Source organism: Hippopotamus amphibius, chromosome 12 (assembly GCF_030028045.1).
Source record: "Hippopotamus amphibius kiboko isolate mHipAmp2 chromosome 12, mHipAmp2.hap2, whole genome shotgun sequence".
In the NCBI taxonomy this organism is placed as follows: domain Eukaryota; kingdom Metazoa; phylum Chordata; class Mammalia; order Artiodactyla; family Hippopotamidae; genus Hippopotamus; species Hippopotamus amphibius.
In genome coordinates, this window is record NC_080197.1 from 9,673,538 (window position 1) to 9,691,044 (window position 17,507).

Consider the following 17,507-nt stretch of genomic DNA (forward strand, 5'->3'; position numbering starts at 1 on the left):
AGTATACAATTTTATTTTGTTTTTCACATTGCTTTAAAGATGAGTTATTTAGGAAATTGGTTAGAAATCACTCCAAGTGTCTTGAAGCTACTTTGCAGACATAGGGAGTTACTCTAAAGGGTATTGAAAATTAAAGCAAAAAGGATTCTTTGAGATTCTCTAGAGCAGTGGTGTCAACCTTGCTGTACACTGAAATCATCTGGGGAATTTTTTTAAAAATATTAATGGCTGGGCCCCATCCCCAGAGATTCGGATTTTATTGTTCTGGATTTTTTTTAAGCCTCTCAAGTGTTTATCACTTTATTTTAATTTCATGATATTTTTCCTCAAACTTTTATTTTAAAAATTTTTTTTAAATTGCATGAATAGAAAAATGAGCTGTGTATCTTCACCTAGATTCACTCATGGTTGACATTTGGCCACATTTGCTTTGAATAATTCTCTTTTAAGATTCATTATAGTAAGTTTTATCCATTTTAATACATTTATAACAATAAAAATGAATCACCGAAAATCAATTAAACCCCTTGATGTATGATTTTTCTCCTCCCCAAAACATTTATTTTTTACAAGTAATACATTTGCATCTTTCAAAAATTTTTGAATATAAAAAGATGTACAGTGAAAGGCCTTCTTGCTTTTCTGTTTCCCTCCCTGCAGGAAACTAGCCTTCTCATCTCTTGTGTGTCATTCTGGAGATATTTTATGCTCTCTCATCTTTACTTTGGAGCGTAATTTGGCCAGATCTCCTGTACTTTTCTAACGCAAGATTACCTATTATCATTGTTACTGTCCAAAAGTTCCTATTTCTTTAAAAAAAATTTTTTTAATGGAAGAATTCCTTGCTGATGGTTAAAAATTAATCAACTGCAGAAGGGCTAATGAAAGGCCACAGCTCCCTGCCCCGCCCCCAGGCCCATGCCTCAGCGGAAACCACTTTTAACTCTTTCTGGTTGGCGTTTTTCTCGTTCCTGTTCCAAATTCCAAATATTAGATTTACACCACTGGTTGTGGAGTATTACCTGGAGAATTTCATCTCCTGACTTTGTGCCGGGAAGATGAGGGCTTCACTCTCGGGAGTCATGACCCACTCTTTCTCCCTTCCCCCGTGTAGATAAAGCTGTATCGGGGCTTCTGTTCTGTTTTTTTTCTAAGGTAAACTTTTTTTAAAGACACATGCAAGATCACTATTTTCTGACCATTTAGGAGCTGAGGATGATTCGTATGTTAGTAGCCCTTTTCCAAATGTTTCTAATGTGCCAGAATGCTTTGGAAATGTTCCTCTTGTGCTTAAATAATTTGGACAAATATGTTTGGTTGAGCTATAGTGAGAACCAGCCCAATTTTAGATTCTTTATTTCTCTAGGACTTGAGAGATGACCCTCTTGGATTATCATTGAGTGTGGATTTATACCGTGGGCTTTTGTCTTCTTGTAAATAGGTAGCCCTACAGATCAAAGTCTTAAGAGCTGTTTTTATAGTCTTAAACCCTATCTTTATTTATTCATTCAACAAATACCAGGAAGAGCCAGGAGCTCATGATGCCAGGATAAGGAAGATTCAGCTGTTTAATGAGTGCAGGGTTTTATTTTGGAGTGATGAAAATGTTTTGGAACTAAAGGGAGATGGTGGTTGCACAACCTTATAAATGCTAAATACCACTGGAGTGTTCACTTTAAAATGGTTAATTTTGTGTTATGTACATTTTTCTCAATTTAAAAAAAAATGGGGGGAAGGACAGTCCCACGATAAGATAGGTTGGAAAAACATCCTATTGTGTAACCCTTTTAGACCTGTACATTGTGTCTGTCATATCAAAGTATCTGAGAAATTCTACAGCAAAATTCTCCAACTTCCTCTAACCCAGGTTTGCAAGATAATCTCATCCTAGAGCTTCTTTCCATACCTTTCAATATTCTTTGGAAACGACTTTTAAGGAAATTTATTTATTGACATGGAAAGATGTTCATGATGACTTAGTACATGAAGCAGTCACAAAATGGTTTATGCCATATGATCGCTTTTGGGTGAACCATGTGTAAGTATATTTAGGCAGAGAAAATACACTGACATCATTTACACCAAAAGAAGTTATCTGTTATTCTCACAAGTAAATTTCTTTTTCTTCTTTTTGTTTATCTGTATTTTAAAATGTGTCTACAAGTGTGTGTATTTTTACCTAAAATTATTTTTTTAAAAGAAAACAACTCTCCTTTTGTAATTTACTTTAGCCCTCTCCTACCTACAAAAATTATTGGTTTTCGCCCTTGCATCCTTATACACTTTTTTCTTTTCCTTATAGACTTTATAAATTGGACTCTGCATCCATTAACACAGCAGAGAGGGTGAGATTTTGGAATGTGAACACAGCTTCAGACTCTGATCCTTTAGAGAATCATGGATCTGTCTGTGCCGTAGTTCTCCATTCTGCGAAGTGGATTCATGCTGCTCTTGGGTTGCTGTAGCTAACAATTAATTAACAACTGCACAATCCAAATAAAACCAGGGGCTCCGTGCAGCCCAGTCAGCGCACAGACACACTTAAAGAAGCACAACAAGGCAACAAAAATTAATTTACAAAAGATTCTTATCTTTTTTTTCCTATCTGAAAACAATTAAAGAGGGGTGCATTTAAAACCAGTAGCACTCATATTCGCTGTATTACTTTCCTTTTGGTGCTATAACAGATTATCACAAACTTAGTGGTCTGAAACTACAGAAGTCTATTCTTTACGGTCCTGGAGACCAGAAATCCAAAATTAGTCTCACCAGACTGAAGTTGAGGTGTAGCTCTGTCACTGGAAGTGGAGTCTGGCAGCTCGACGCGCAAAAGCCAATAAAGAGGCAAGGTTGATGGAAAGGAAAGTTTGCTTTATTTTGGATGCTGGCAACCAGGGGCCCGGGGTGGGGGAGGAGGCGGGGGGGGGGGTGGACGCCTGTCCAAAGGCCAACTCCTCCCGCCCTGCTCCTGCTCCACACCCCCCCCCCCCACCACGACCCCAACAATCAGGCAGCAAGAGCTTTTATAGCTGGAGGGAGGGGGCTACATGCAGAAACAGCACAGTCAGTCCTGACAGTCATCTTGAAACTGGTCATCGGTGGTCTGACCAGGGTCATTGTGATCATTTTAGGTACAGTTAATCTCCAGTTCTGTGGTCAGTTTGTTCCCATTTCTTTGAGGCCAGTTCTCGGAATTGTGGCAGCTTATGTCATGGCTACAGCCTGGTCATCATGTAGTTAACGTCTTCCACCTGGTGGGGGTTTCAGTCTCTTTAAGACAGCTCACAGGACATGGCTCAAGATATTATCTACAGCCCTTGAGGAGGAACAAAAGGTCCTTGACTTTGCTTAATGACTAAACTATTATTTAGTCTTATTGGACTGCTTTTCTTTTTTGAAAAGATGTTTTATTTATTCATTTAGGCTGCGCCGGGTCTTAGTTGCCGCATGTGGACTCCTTAGTTGAGGCATGCGTGTGGGATCTAGTTCCCCGACCAGGGATCGAACCCGGGCCCCCTGCACTGGGAGTGTGGAGTCTTACCCACTGGACCACCAGGGAAGTCCCTGGTCTGCTTTTCTTTGCTTCTGAATTTTCTCACTTCTCTGATTAAACTTATTGTTTGGCTAAAGTACTTCCACAGACAGAAGACAGAGGACACAGGGAGTAAGGACCGTAGGATCCTGCTCTGTTTCCATTCCTTCTAGAGGTTCTAGTAGAAAACCCTTTCCCTTTTCCTTTGCCTCATCTGGTTTCTAGAGAGCGCCTGCATCCCTTGGCTCCTGGAGCCTTCTTCACCTCACCCAGCCTCTTTCATCTGTTGTTACATGTCTTTCCTCCTCCTTTGACTCGCTGCCTCCCTCTCACAAGGACCCTTGTGATTGTATCGGGCCCACCTGGATAATCCAGGATCATCTTTGATTTTCTAAAGATTCTTTTTTTTTTTTAAAAAAAATGTTTATTTATTTATTGGCTGTGTTGAGTCTTCATTGCTGCGCGTGGGCTACTCTTCCCTGCTGTGCATGGGCTTCTCAGTGCAGTGGCTTCTCTTGTTGCGGAACATGGGCTCTAGGCGCCCAGGCTTCAGTAGTTGTGGCACGTGGGCTCAGTAGTTGTGGCTCACAGGCTCTAGAGCACAGGCTCAGTAGTTGTGGGGCATGGGCTTAGTTGCTCCGTGGCATGTGGGATCTTCCTGGCTCAGGGATCGAACCCGTGTCCCCTGCATTGGCAGGTGGATTTTTAATCACTGTGCCACCAGGGAAGCCATGATTTTCTAAAGATTCTTAATTTAAGCATCTCTGCAAAGTCCCTTTTGCCATGTAAGGTAATATACCCACAGGTCTCAGGGATTAGGATGTGGACACTTTGTGGGGGGATATTATTCAGCCTACCACAGTCCTTACCATTTCTTTGGAGCCTTCTGCTCTACCAAACCCTGTAAACATCTTCTGCACATGCTATTCTTCGTTCTTCCCAAAGGATCCACTGAGACTTCTGCTCTTGCCCACCTGTCTTGCCTGGAACTGTTTCCAGCTGAGGACCTGGCAGATTCAGGCCCATCCTTCCACCCTGATCCACCCTTCCCCTGGTGCACACAGCCCACTGCGGGCACGATTGTCTTCTTGATCCAGCTGCTTTTCTTACAGAAAATTCTGATTACAATAGTAATTCAGTTGTCTGGTGCTAAGTCCTTCATTATGTTCTCCATCTGTGATGCTGAGCCCTTTATTATGTATTGGTTATATTATTGGTTAAGAATCCAAAAGCAGAAGTACATTTATTACTTATTAGTCACTGTGATGATGATGATGTCCTAAGTTTCCATCCTGAGATAGTGTCAAGTAACAGCTGAGAGTGCAGATATTGAGGCTACACTCCTTGGATTCAGATCCCAGCTCCCCTACTTACCAGCTGTGTGAGCTCTGTTATCCTCTCAATGCCTCAGCTTTCTCACCTGCTGAAAGACTATCCAGAAAATATCTATCCCATCCACTTGTGTCGAAGAACAAATAAGAGAAAGGATGTGATATGTCTGGCACATGAGAGGTCCACAGCATATTTTAGTTCCCTTCTCCTTAGAGATCAAATGTGACATATCAGGCTGAGCTTTCCCCTCATAGTACTGGCAGCTGGCTCCAAACTATGAGATAATAGTCTTATTTCATTTTCACGGATGAAAACGCTCATGATGATTTACCCAAAAGAGTAATCAGTGAGTGAAGAACTTGCCTGGGGTAAAAATTAAATGTGTGTACATACACATACATACGTGTGTGTGTGTGTGTATGTTTAACATTGGGGAAAAACAAACCACAGAAAAACACATGACACTGCTGGCAGGAATATAAAAATTGGTGCTGCTGCTATGGAAAACAGTACTGTGGTTCTTTAAAAATTAAAAAATAGAACTATCATATGATCCAGCAATTCCATTTCTGGGTATGCATCTGAAGGAAATGAAAACAGTCTGTTGAAGAGATATCTGCACCCCTGTGTTCATAGCAGCATTATTTACAATAGCTCGGACAGAAACAACCTAAGTGTCCATCGATGGAAGAATGAATAAAGAACTTGTGGGGTAGCCATACAATGGAATATCAACTAGCCTCAAAAAGGAAGGAAATTCTGACACATGCGACAACATGGATGTACCTTCAGGACAGTATGCTAAGTGAAATAAGCCTGCCACAAAAAGACAAATGCTGTATGTTTCCACTTTTACCAAGGATCTAGAGTAGTCAAATTCATGGAAAAAGAAAGAGGAATGGTGGTTCCCAGGGACTAGGGGGAGGGGGAAACAGGGAGTTGTTTAATGAGTACAACATTTAAGTTTCACGAGATGAAGTTCTAGGGACTGGTTGTACAGCAATGTTAATATACTTAATGTTCCTGGACTGTAGAATTAAAAATGATAAAGATGGTAAAAAACAAAAAACCAAACAAACCAAAAAAACACAACATGACAAAGAAAGAGAGAAAGAAAGAAAGAAAGAGAGAAAGAAAGGAAGGAAGGAAGGAAGGAAGGAAGGAAGGAAGGAAGAAAGAAAGAAAAGAAAGAAAGAAAGAAAGAAAGAAAGAAAGAAAGAAAGAAAGAAAGAAAGAAAGAAGGGAAATGACAAACACTATTGAAAGTGGTGTATAGTCACAATTTTTTAAAAAATTAGGTACCAGCTGTCATCCCTCTGTATCCACAGGGAATTGGTCCCAGGACTCCTAAACAATAAAAAAAAATTAAAAAATTAAAAAATTAGGTACCAGGAGTTCCCTGGTGGCCTACTGGTTAGGATTGCAGGCTTTCACCACCGTGGCCTTGGTTCAATCCCTAGTCAGGGAACTGAGATCCTATAAGCCTGCTCAGCGTGACCAAAAAAAAAAAAAATTAAGTACCAAAAAGTACCCATCCAAATGAAAAGCTTCCATCTAATGGTAACCACCACTATTAGCATTTTGGCAGCCTCCAACTGTGTATTTCTCTGAGCATACGTGTGCCATTCTGCTGGATAGTTTTGTGTATACATTCTGCTCTGCCGTCTGTATCTGTAAATTTCAGCAATATGCCATGACCATTTTTTATGAATTACTTTTTTTATTTTTTTCATTTACAAACTAATAGCTGTGCTTTTTCAACTTTTTATTTTGAAGTAATCATAGGTCACAAGAAGTGTGAAAATAGTCCAGAAGGGCCGCTTGTATGGATCCCTCAGTTTCCCGGTGGTTACGCCCCACATAACTACCGCACGTTATCAAAACCAGGCAATGGACATTGGCACAATCAATTCAGAAGACTACAGGCCTTCCTTAGACGTCACCAGTTTTTTCCTGCACTTGTTTCTGTTTTTCAGTTTGTCTCTATGTGTAGGTCTATGACATTTTATCTCTACTTGCCCTTTTTAAAAATGCAATCAATACAGAAATATGAAGTGCAAAAGAGTCAAACCTACCGTGATGTTTGGGATATTTTCCCCAGGTTATTATCTCAGCGTGTGTGCTGGGTTGTTTTTTTTTAAACAACAAAAGGGTCTTCTGAGCTATATACGTATTTTTTAATTTGCCTTTTAAAAAAATCATGGACGTCTTTCCATGTCAGAACAGACCTAGATCTGCTGTCATGTGAATGTTTTTAGGGTAAAACATCTGCACGGTGGCTGTTGACTTCCCATGGAAGTCGTAACCCAGCTCATGCCCAGGCTCTAAAGCTCTTTGGAAAATGCAATGGGCCCCACCTGTCAGAATTTCAGAAGCTGAACCTTGGCGTTTCCCGAGCTGGGTCCTTGCCCTCCCTGGCGCAAAGCAGAGGAACTGCTTCCCCTGAGAGCCGGCAGCCCCGCCAGGTACATCTTCCAGTCGTCCTGGCCATGTGCGTTGCTCCCACAGCTGCTTGGGCCTGACTTACTGTTACCATTTACTAAACATTTTTTGTGAGACCTCCACCTTAATAACTTCCTGGGAAATCATTCTGGGGACCCCACCCCCGCTTCCCATCCCCCACACCAGAGCAGCTCATTCCAGGATGGATGTGAACGGTTCCATTTCTGCTTTTATGCATTTGGCATAAACATTTCTTGCAGCTCATAAACACCTTGGCCATTTTACCCGTGTCAGGAAAGATGTTTATGACCCAAATATGAAAACTTGGTGAGAATTAACACTTCGGCAAACAGGCTGTGTTATTCTTGGCAAGAAATATCTTCTAAAGAAGACCCAAAGCAGGCAGGGCCCGGGTGTGAAAATACATGTGTTGGCGACACACCTATGCTTAAAATTCAAGAGATCAGCTCTGATTCAAACTCTTTACTGCTGTTCAGTAACGGGGCGACGGTGTGGTTTCTAATGGTTATCAGCTTCCTGTTTGGGTGTTTTTATAGCATTATTATGTTGCCAAGTGAATGAGGCAAAATAAAATAGCAAAAGAGATGTTGGACCAGGAGGTTAATAAAAATCCGTTTTGTCCCTCGACAGCCTCCCCCAGAGCGGCTTCCTTTTCCAAGGCCCCGTGAGTCTCTTTGTATTGACAGATGCCATTTGCCCATTTACGATGTGATAATAAAAACCTTCAGCCTTGGTCAGTGTTATCCTTTTCCTCCCCTGACAGGAGGGCACCAAATGGCTTGGAATCAGCAGGCATTTTTTCGTTAAAGATGATAATTTTTAAATGAACCATATTCAAAAGACACTTCAGAAAAGGAGTAGAATTTGGTCAGGGAAAGAAAGATCTATGGGAACAGGCTAGGACTTGGAGGGACCCAGAAATAGTTGTGTTTATAAAATAACCTGGATTTTACACAAATAAAGACTATCTAACAGGCATAGGTGAATGCTGAACTACAAAATACAAAATCATGTATGGCTCTTTTTAAACACGAGGCTGCACTCATTTTGGCAATCGTGTTATTTGTATGAAATAAAACATTTAAGCAATAGTTGTCGAACTCTTATTGAAGTGTAATCCATCTTCTAGTATCTTATACAAAAACTTTTTCTTTAATTTTCTATCATTAATTTGTACCTGGTATTTGGCATGGAAGATAATTGAAAATGCAGTTCAAAGGTTTCATAGTTTTTTATTCCACAAAGTTGCATTTCATAAGTTTTCACTGATTTCAGTCATTTTCAAACTAAAAGTGTTTTTAGCCAGCAGAGCTATCTATAGCTTTTCTCTGAATACATGTTATCGTTGGTGCTTCTCAGTCACTGATTGAAGCCATAAATTAATTAAACCCACTAGTTTCAAACTAGGCCATATGAGACAGTTGGGACTCAAATTGTTCTATCCCATGTATGTCATAAACCGTGTATTGTTGGTAGATGACAGATGTCTTTTAAAGAACGTGGATAGATTTCTCCACTGTTTTAACATTAACCCTCTAGAGGCTAGGTAAATATTTTTATAGACCTCCAACTCGTGTGTATCCTTCCAGAAATGTTCCATCTACCAATAAACCTGTATGTTAAATATGAGATGTCCTTGGTTGAAAAGCACAGATGGGATGGATCATATTTTCCATATTCTGTCATTTGTGGGTTTTTTTCCTTAACCATAAACATGGATCAGTAATTTGGATCAACTTCAGCCTTTTAAAAAAACATGTTGGTTTCTATTATTTGGAATAATAGTAATGGCTGATTGAGCATGTGTTGTGTGCCCAGCCGAGTTCTAAACCCTGACGGCGCATTAACTCACTTCGTCCTCATCACACGCCAATAAGTATTCTGAATATCCTTGTTCTACAAATGGGGAAATTGAGAAACTAAGCAGTCAAGTGGCTGAGAAATAATTAACAATGGCTCTGTTAACGGAAAGGTTGTTTCCAGTTTTATCTGTCACAGTGCAGTGGTGTGGGTCCTTGTACATCTATTTTTACACACCCCTGTCGTGATTTTTGTAGGCTTACATACTAGGTGTGGAGTTGCTGCATCTAAGGCCAGGTGCCTTTTTCATAGTGAAAAGTGTTACTGCCAAACTATTTGGGCTTAGTATTTATTCTTCCTATGCGGGGCAGGCTATTTTTAGCTAAAGTCATCATTTCTTTAGATAGATGATGGCTGGATGGGTGGATGACGATCAGATAGATAGAACCCATTTTCTAAGAGTTTGAATTAATAACATTTTGTGCTGCCCACCTCCTCATCACCAAATGAAGAGGGTGGCCTGAAGGTTTGGGATTGCTCTCCCAAAGTTATGGGGAAACTATTTGTAGAGTACCAATCTCTTTCTCATTTCCTCTCCACTTTGTTAGCACGTTCCAGAAACTAGAAAAATTCAGTTGCTGTCATAAATTCATTCTGAGAGGCAATACACGTGCCAAATGGCAAGTCGCGGCAGTGGCCCACGCTGCAAACAAGGAGAGCCTCCCTAAGTTTCAAGCAGGAGTTGCTCCCCAGAAAAACGCTCGGTCATCATCAACATTCCTGGTCCGCCCTCCCTTTTTGCAATGAACACAGAGCAGAGGCAAACTGCTCTTACTTCAAAAAAGCAGATCGACCTGAAATGAAATGAGGCCTTCAAAATTCACAGTTCACCGCTCATAAAATCTGATAGTAAGCAAGGCGGCTCAGAGCGTCTGCACACCTTCATCCTCAATGAGACAGAAACCCACTCTAGCAATTCCCCACGGCTTGTCATCTGTGAGCTGGAAGATCAAAGGCTTGGCTCCTGGACGGGAAATGGGGAGAATTAATGTCCCACTAGGAGCCTCTCGCCCCCATGGTAAGCCTGGTGGTTCTTCTTAGGATCATGAGCTATTAGGCTCTTAATTTGGGGTTTCATTAAGGGTATATCCACACTTGAATGAAGGGAATGGAAGCTTGCCGTTTCTTTTGAAGTCCAGCTGTTAGAGAGAATTGTGATTCAGAACTATTCAGAACTATTGCAAAGCCCATGGCTCGGAGCCTGGCGAACACTTGGTAACTTTGGCTATTATTTTATTATCTTTTTAATTAATTAATTAATTAGTTAATTTTTTGGCTGCATTGGGTCTTCATTGCTGCACGTGGGCTTTCTCTAGTTGTGGCGAGCAGGGGCTACTCTTCATTGAGGTGCGTGGGCTTCTCATTGTGGTGGCTTCTCTTGTTGCAGAACACAGGCTCTAGGTGCGAGGGCTTCAGTAGTTGTGGCGCATGGGCTTAGTTGCTCCATGGCATGTGGGATCTTCCTGGACCAAAGATCAAGCCCCTGTTCCCTGCACTGGCAGGCAGATTCTTAACCACTGCGCCACCAGGGACTTCCCCGTTATTTTATTATTAACATGACTTGATGGCAACATTATCTGCATGGTTCAAATAAAGTGATCTTATCCTACCTTGAGGAAGTGTTTTAGAAATTTCTAGAATGGAGTCTGGCCTATACAGGATTTCTACAAAGTTTTGCTATACAAAGCAGAGTTGGTTCACTACACTCCCACCCTACCACCCTTTGAGAAGTTGGCTGAAGCTCAGGGAGCTGACATCCTTTGCCTGAGGCAGGATTTGAACCCAGGTCTTTTCCCCCCCAATAAATTTATTTATTTATTTATTTATTTTTGGCTGCATTGGGTCTTCATTGTTGCACGCAGTCTTTCTCTAGTTGTGGTGAGCGGTGGTTACTCTTCGTTGCAGTGCTCAGGCTTCTCATCTCAATGTCTTCTCTTGTTTCGGAGCACAGGCTCTAGGCGCCGAGGCTCAGTAGTTGTGGCATGTGGGCTCAGTAGTTGTGGTGCACAGGCTTAGTTGTTCTGCAGTACGTGGGGTTTTCCCAGACCAGGGCTTGAACCCATGTCCCCTGCATTGCCAGGAGGATTCTTAACTGCTGCGCCACCAGGGAAGTCCCTGAACCCAGGTCTTTAGAAGCTTGCCCTGCCTTTACTCTCTTCTCTACTCTTAAATCTTCATGGCTGAACAACCGAATCAGCTGAGATTTCTGTAGCCTTTCTAGTGCAGCCAGCGAGTAGAAGAGATTGTCCTGCACATGTCAGCTGATAGCCAGGCTTATCCTGTGGAAACCACAGACTTTGGAGCCTCAAATACTTGGGCTGTCTCCAACTCTGACATTGTAGCTATGTGATCCTGGGCAAATCACTTTACCTCTCTGAGCCTCAGTGGCCTCATATGCAAAATGGAGATAATGGTACACAGATTTCGGGGTCCTTGGACGATTAAATAAAATGATATCTATAATTAATCTACAACCTGTTGAATGTACAGACACAGCTCTCTCTCTAAGCCACCAGGCTTCCCAAAGATGTGCACATCCTGAGCCCTAGAACCCGTGACTATGTTATGTTTGTTACTTGGCAAAGGGGAATTAGGTAGCAGAAAGAATTAAGTTTACTACTCAGCTGACCTTGGGATGGAGAGCTGACGCTGGATTAATCCAGTGGGCCCAGTGTCACCACAAGAGTCTGGTTGGTTGGTTGGTTAGTTGGTTGGTTGGTATATACCCGGGGTCAGCAATTTTTTTCTGTGAAAGGTCAGATGGTAAATATTTTCGACTTTGTGAGGCAAAAGGCAATGCCATCAACTCCTCAAGAAACCATTCTTGCCAAAAGCCTGAAGTCGTAGTTTACACTTTACATTTTAAAATGTAAAAACCATCCTCAGCTCACAGGCTGAACCAAAACCAGTGGGTGGCCTGATATGGCCACTGGGCTCCAGTTCACTGACTTCCGGTATCTGTGCACACATACATTTTATTTCCAAAAAATGCTAATACTATATATATAGATAGTTTTTTTTGGTTTTTGGGTTTTTTTTTAGGTTTTTGGCTGTGTTGGGTCTTCTGTGCTACACGCTTTCTCTAGTTGCGGCAAGTGGGGGCTACTCTTTGTTGTGGTGTGTGGCTTCTTTTGTTAAGGAGCACCAGATCTAGGTGCTCAGGCTTCAGTAGTTGCAGCACGAGGGCTCAGTAGTTGTGGCTCTCAGGCTTAGTTGCTCCAACAGCTTGTGGGATCTTCCCAGACAAGGGCTCGAACCCGTGTCCCCTGCATTGGCAGGCAGATTCTTAACCAGTGCACCACCAGGGAAGTCCTCTGGTTTTTAAAACATATCATTTATGATGCTAACTCCTTGGAATAAGTTATTTAAAATTATATTTTTACAAGTGCATAATATTTTCTAAGAAATATACAATGTTCATTTTAATCTCTCTGTTTTTTAAACTACTATAAATAATGTCATGCTAAACACCTTTGAACATAAATCTTTGTCCATATCTGTGATTATTTCAGAGGATTATTTCCCAGAAGTAGAATTACTGCTACTTTATCCTTTTGGACAAAGCCTTTGAAAAAGTCAGTGGAATGAGATGTGATTTTGGCCGAGAGAGCAAGCCCTTACTATGGAAAAGAGAGTGGAGAAAAAGAACTAGTTGACAAGGGTTCTGGCTCTCCAGACAATGCTAAGTTAAAATCCTGGCCTACTAACTGTGTGACTAGGTACCTGCTGCTTAACCTCTCTGGGCCTCATTTTCCTCATCTGTAAAATGGGGGTAAAAATAGAAGCCTCCTTCCTGACTACATGAGATCACACACACACCTGGCTCACAGACACTGCTCAATAAATAATGGCTTCGATCATGATAACTACCCTGACTGCAACTCATCTTTAACAAGATCCTGGGAGGAATTGGAATCTACAGTGTTTCACTGACTCTTAGCACCCTGATTTTAACTCTAAAATTTAAGTTAAAAAAAAAAAAAAAGAAAAGCCAATAATACTCTTGCTGCTAATGCCTAAGGATCCTCCAGTGTCGACAAGCCCATTGCATACTGGGTTTATCTGTACACCAAATACTAGTCCAGCACCTGGAGACTGGACAGGCTGCCTAGCAAGCTGCGAATCTGTGCTTTGGTTTCCCGACCATGCCTCCCCTACGTGAAGCATGAGGATAAAATGAAGTAATTAGTTTGAAACTCGGCTAAGGAAAAAAAAAAGTTACATTTCTAGCACAGGAAGTACAGATCCATTAGCACCAGACAGATTTTCTAATTTAAAATGTTTCCAGGGAATTCCCTGGCGGTCCAGTGATTAGGACTCTGCACTTTCACTGCCTAGGGCCTGGGTTCAGTCCCTGCTCAGGGAACTAAGATCCTGCAAGCCACACAGCTAGGGCAAAAAAAAGTTTCCACTTAGAAATATAATATAGTGTATGCTGGATCTATCTGCAGGGGGTCTGGAACAGCGGCTGTCATCAAACACATTGATATTTCTGTAGCAAAAAAAATTTTGAATATTCATGCAGTCTTGCATCAGTTGAAGTTTTGCCACCAAATGAGTTCATATCAGGTGAGCTTTGGCTACCAAATGAGTTTTGGGGGGGTTGTGGTTTATTTATTTGTTTATTTATTTATTTTGGTTGCGCTGGGTGTTAGTTGCAGCAGGCAGGCTCCTTAGTTGAGGCTCCAGGGCTCCTTAATTGTGGCATGCATATGGGATCTAGTTCTCTGACCAGGGATCAAACCCGGGCTCCCTGCATTGGGAGCACAGAGTCCTATCCACTGCAACACCAGGGAAGTCCCCCAAATGGGTTTTTAAAAGTTCAATTTTCTGAGATTTTCGCCTTTAAGTAAGACTCTTCTAAGTATATTACATAGGACATCTCCTTTAGCACGCATGGTAGGCTTATGAGACAGATACTGTTATTGTGCCCATTTTAGAGATAGGGAAACTAAAGCCCAGAGAAGGCAAGCAACTTGCCCAGGGCCACACAGCTGGTAAATGGCAGAGCTGGGATCCAAATGCAGGGAGCCTAGACAAGAGCAATTCTTAACCTGTGCCTTAGGGATAGATTTTATGGGAATTGTGAGCCTGGATGGGGTGGGGGGGGGAGTTATATTTATTTTCACAGCCTTCTAACTGAAATTTAGCATTCCTTCAATTATGAGTGTAGGCAACAAGTCCCAGCAGCATGAGCGGTACCCATGTGTGTCGCCAGTAGGAATCACAGATGTTGCCTCTTGCGGGGGCAGCGGGCATCTCAAGATAGCAGGTGTGCTCATCAGTACTTTGAAGTTACAGGAGTTCTTAGAATTGCCACTAAATATTGTCAGTAAATGAATTAATAAAGAAGCACATATGTTACTATGTGACAAAAAATTTTTAATATTTCGATAATTGCATTTCAATATAATTGATTTCCCTTGTGTCTTTAATCAATACTTATGCATTTCAAAAGCATGACGTTGGGAAGGGATCCATGGGCTTCATCAGACTTTCAAAGGGGTCCAGAACCCAGAAAAGGCTGAAAATGTCTGGCCTAGAGCTCTGCTTTAACCACCACACCCTGCAGATTTAACACGCAAGTGCATTGAAAAATATAGTGGAAGGAGGGACCAGAGATTTTATGGGTCATTTCCGGGTGGTAGGATAAAGGCTGGCTTCTGTTTATGCGTGTTTGTGTCTCTGAAATCATACAGTGAGCATGTTTGACTTCACCATTAAGCAGGCAACTCAGCTATTTAAAGAAACAGTGTGTTTTCCTTAGGCTCATAAGACGTCCCTACCAGATACCAGATACTGCTCAGACCCTGATAAAGTAAACTCCAAATTAAAGCTGTTGTTGAGATTGGACTTTAAGAGATTTAATGAGAGCGTTTGATCACATTTCTCAAACTTTAACTTTGAAAGAACAAAATGTCCATTTCTGCCTCCCAGACGGCCAGTGATTCGGAGAGCCCAAAGCCCAGGTGCCCTGGGATGTGCACACCACGAAAGAGGGTGCTATTTTTGCCCTGACTCAACTCTACCACTTCACAGAAACAACTACTGCTGCAGCAAAGATCGCTAAAGATAACGTCTTCCTCTCGCCGCTGCCCTGGGAGCTAGCAGGTTGAGCCCAGGGTCTCTGGTGCTTTTCATTCTTCATCTCACGCTTGTGAATCTCAACCGTCATTCAGTTATGCGCTGACAGTTATTGTGGTTGTGACAGAATCAAACAGGAGGGAGAACGGGCAGGAGTCACCTGCCCAGGTGGTGGGTCCTCAGAACAGGATGGGGAGAGAAGAGAGCACTGGGGGAGGAGCAGGGAAGCTGGGATGGGCTGTGTCCCTGCACAGGTTGGTGATCCATCCTACTTGGCTTCAAGGGGGACTTGAACTTGGGATTTCTGAACCTACCCACTGGGACTCCCTGGCTCTCAGAGAATAAAACAGAAGCATCGTGGTGGGGTTTACAGGCTCAGCATCACCAGCAGAAGGACCATGATCCAAACCCACAGCCGACATCTGCTGCTCACACAGCCTTTACTAGGTAACCCCCACCTGCCCACCAGTTTCCAACTCCATCCTCTTTATTCCTAAAGCAACTTGAAAACACTTGTTTATAGCATTCACACTGCAACTCAGTTACCTGCCTCAGTACCTCTCTGTCTGGCTTCCCCACCAAGCTGTCCACTCCTTGACAGCACAAGCTGTATTTGGGGGAAAGAGCTTATTACCGTGGATACAAGCGTGGATTAGAATTCTGCCTCAGCCGCTTCCTGGTTGTGTGAACTTGGGGAAGTCACGTCTCTCTAAGCCTTTGCTTATTCATCTGTAAAATGGGTAGTCAGTGATTCAACTAAAAAGTATTAAGGGCTAAGTATGTGCTAGGAACTCTTCTATATGCTGGAGATTTAGAACCTGACGAAAACCACTGTTTAGTTGAAACATGGAATAGATGTGAGTGGAGGGGACAGGCAATAAACAAGCACATAAATTCAATAATAATTCAATAATGCCTATTGAATTTTTTTTTTTTTTTTTAATTTTTTTGGCACACGGGCTTAGTTGCTCCGTGGCATGTGGGATCTTCCTGGAGCAGGGATCAAACCTGTGTACCCTGCATTGGCAGGCAGATTCTTAACCACTGCGCCACCTAGGAAGCCCATGCCTATTGAATTTATTGAATAAATAAATAAATTCAATAGGTATCTCATGTGGGTTACTAAGAGGATTGCTCGAGATGAGGCCTCTAAATGTGCTTAGCTAAGGCCTGGCTCATAATAAATGCCAGTAGATGACAGTGTTAATTATTTTCTCTAGGAAATCATTTTTGACCCCACTAAAACCAGCGTTCCTACCCCGTGCACCCCAGGCCTGGCTACGGCCCTCTGTCTTGACTGACAACACATCTAGTACACAACTTGGTCATGGCCTTTATTACCTTGTACAAAAGTATTGTCTCATATGCATATGGTTCCACATTGACCTCACCTACTTGAAACATGTACAGTGGATTTTTACTTGTGTGTATATCTTCAGCATCTCATGCAGTGCCTGGCCCAGGGTTGGTACCAAATAAATGCTTGTTAGATCAATAAAAGATCAAACCTAGAGAAAACCCCAAGGCCTCCAGTGGCATTTTAAAAAACTTGTCTCAAGACTTCCCTGGCCGTCCAGTGATTAAGACTCCACACTTCTGGACTTCCGTGGTGGTGCAGTGGTTAAGAATTCACCTGCCAATGCAGGGGACTCAGGTTCAATCCTTGGGCTGGGAAGATTTCACATGCCGTGCAGCAACTAAGCCCATGTGCCACAACTACTGAGCCTGTGCTCTAGAGCCCACAAGCCATAGTCACTGAGCCCATGCACCACAACTACTGAAGCTCCACAACAAGAGAAGCCACCACACTCAGAAGCCTGTGCACCTCAATGAAGAATAGCCCCCCAAAAAAAAAAAAAAAAAAAAAAAGAATAGCCCCTACTCGCCACAACTAGAGAAAGCCTGCGCAGCAATGAAGACCCAACGCAGGAAAAATAAGTAAAAAATAAAATCAGTTTCTCAATTTCTATTTAAAAAAAAAAAAAAGAATCCACACCACCAGTGCAGGAGGTGTGGATTTGATCCCTGGTCAGGGAACTGAGATCCCACATGTCCTGTGGTACAGTGACAAAAAAATAAAAGTTAAAAAAATTATTAAAAAAAAAAAAAAAAACCTGTCTCAAACTTGCTCTGAAAAAATCCTGTTAGTAACCGGCCTCCAGATGGCCTCTGATGGGCCTCATCTCCTCCTCTGTTCGTGCGTCACCAATAGAAGATTGAGGAATTGACAATGTGT